This window comes from Grammomys surdaster, unplaced genomic scaffold (genome assembly GCF_004785775.1).
Source record: "Grammomys surdaster isolate TR1022 unplaced genomic scaffold, NIH_TR_1.0 126076, whole genome shotgun sequence".
NCBI classification, from domain to species: Eukaryota; Metazoa; Chordata; class Mammalia; order Rodentia; family Muridae; genus Grammomys; species Grammomys surdaster.
In genome coordinates, this window is record NW_021620885.1 from 1,633,191 (window position 1) to 1,635,781 (window position 2,591).

Genomic DNA, 2,591 nt, shown 5'->3' on the forward strand with positions numbered 1-2,591 from the left:
CATTTTGCTGGGGGCTGCGGGAACGGAGAAAAGTGTAATTGCGCCAGTCCTGCCCTCGGCTCTCCACTCTCTCTTCCCTACAGGAGACCCCGCCCTTTTCTCCCAGCCAAACCACAAAAGGCCTGACAGCGGCTCAGACCGCGGCGCCCCGCCCCCGCCCAAACGTCGCAGTGCTGCAGGGGCGGGCGCAGGGCCAGACAGGGGGCGGAGCCAAACGCGTCTTCTCGCTCCTCGGCCAATCCACGAAGGACCTGGGTGAGAGGCTTCGGAGCCAGGCTGAGAGTCAGCCCGAGTTATTTTCCCTTTTTCTGCCACGTCCAACCATGACGTAAGTCTACTTCTCGGACTGCGATTGGATGCGTGCGTTTCCCCTGCAGAGGACCGTGAAGTTTATTGGCTGCTCTCTCGGGGGCGGGGTTAAACGCTCACTTCCTCCGCCTCCTTCGCGGCGCAAGGGGCGGGACGCGCCGCCGCCGCCACCGCCGCTGCAGCGGCTGCGCGTTCGGCGGGGGAGGAGTCGGAGGCGGAGAAGAAGGCGGTGGTGGCGGGTGGAGGATCGAGCGCTGTTCTCGCTCTGGAGCCGCTGCACATCTCGGTGAGGGGATTTTTTTTTTTTTCTCTCCATTCTGGCTGATTTTGTCAGAGGGGATCTGGGTGAGGGAGCCACTGCCCCAGCGCCTCTGCTTCGGGGGGCCCCCGAAGAGCTGGCCGAGCCGCTGCCGGCCATGGTGGGTGGGGTTGGCGACTGAGAGGCCTCTGGCCTCCCGGGCCTCGTCCAGCCCGCCCGGGGCCGCGCTCTAGCCGGAGCGGCCGCGCCCGCCGCCCGCTCGCTCTCGCCGGCTGTCTGCCGTCCTTGGTGCCCTGGCCAAGGACCCGGCGCCTTGCTCCTCGCGGCCCAGCAGTGCCGCCCACTCTCAGGCCCGCCGCGGAGGACCGTGGCGCACTAGGCCTGCGGGGCTCCTGCCTGGCATGGCATGCCTTTCACCCCTGCCCTCGGTATTTGCGTCCTTCCCGATTGTCACCGAGGCCCAGGCACCCTGTCAGGCAGTGCCAGTGGCCTTTCCCCTTCTCAGTCAGCGTTAGGCCCGAGCACGCCGGTCAGAGGCACCTTCAGGGCTGCCCCCGCCCCCACCCCCACCCCACCCCACCCCCACCCCCACCCCCACCCCCATCCCAAGATGCTTCCTGGTCAATCATTTTTGCGCACATTCAAAATGGTGAGTTGAAAGCTGCCCAGACCAAGTTGAAGAAAAGGTAAACAGCTTCTGATGGATGAAGAACCGAGAGGTTGTCCTCATCAGCCATTAAAAAAAAATTTGTCTACTTAGACAACTGCTTTGAGGCTCCTCGCTTTGTCACATACACGATTCTCTTTTTTAAAGAGATCTTACTCTATTTTTTTTACCGCGAAATATTTGCTCATATTTCTTTTAAGATGGCAGTCATCGTTGCAGAAGACTAACAGGTCATTTGATGAGTATGTCCGTGAACATAAAAATAACAGAAATAAACGTAACATGTTTTTGATTGTCTTCTGGATTTCATGTCGTTTTTATATGAAATAATTTTATTCTTCTATTACAGACATGCACCCTTGGTGTAAAATTCAACAGTATAAAGAAAGGAGTATTAAGTAAATACTAATATGTGAATATTTTCATCCCTCAATGCCCCACCAGTATTTAGATTTGGTGGTCATCTTTCAAAGTGCTTTCACAAATACATCTTTAAAGACACATACACATGCAGAGTTGTCTCCATCGGGCATGGGGTGGGGGAGGGTTATTCTGAGAACATTTGTGTAAAGCTTGTTTCTTCTCTAATTATATATCTTGGACATAGTCCTTTGTTTTTTGTAGGCCTCCCTAATAATTTTTCTCTAAGGGTACATCCTATTTCTTTAATTTGATAGACTTTGATTAAATTTTCATACTTAAAGCCTATTAAATGATTGCAGTTGAGAGTTATGCTTTATATATATTAAAGGTAACTCATTTATTGATTGATGCCGAATTGTACGCTCTAAATACTTTATTTTAGAACATTTCACCGTGTGGAAGACTGTAACATAAAACGAGTAATTCCCACTTTCCCTTCTAGTATATTGCCTCCATCCCAAGACTCCAGACACTGTTTTAATAAGGGGAATGTATGTTATCATTTCTGGAGCACAGATCCATAGAAGTACAGTTGCAGAGGTAAAGGGTATGAGTATTTAAATCTAATAGCCGGCTAACCCTCACTATTACTCTTTTTAAAGATATCTTGACTATTTTCTGAGTTTCTTCTAGGTAATCTTCAGACCACTTGTGAGTCAAAATTTAAAAACTCTATTTTGAATAAGGTTACATATAAATTCTTAGAACTGTTATATAGTCTTAAGCCCCTCCCAAAATTGTATTCACCATTTTATTTACATATATATATTTTTGTTTGTTTGTTTGTTTGTTTTTCAAGACAGGGTTTCTCTGTGTAGCCCTGGCTGTCCTGGAACTCACTCTGTAGACCAGGCTGGCCTTGAACTCAGAAATCTGCCTGCCTCTGCCTCCCAAGTGCTGGAATTAAAGGCGTGCGCCACCACCGCCCGGCCA

General features: G+C 50.5%; 1 protein-coding gene across 1 annotated transcript in view; it reads left to right on the plus strand.

Moving 5' to 3' along the window:
* The first annotated feature begins 479 nt into the window (after positions 1–479).
* Pja2 (praja ring finger ubiquitin ligase 2) overlaps positions 480–2,591 on the plus strand; it is a 51,703-nt gene continuing 49,591 nt past the window's right edge. Inside the window, exon 1 of the mRNA XM_028755692.1 lies at positions 480–595. The gene's annotated coding sequence lies outside the window, so the exon portion shown is untranslated. The remainder of the gene's footprint in view (positions 596–2,591) is intronic.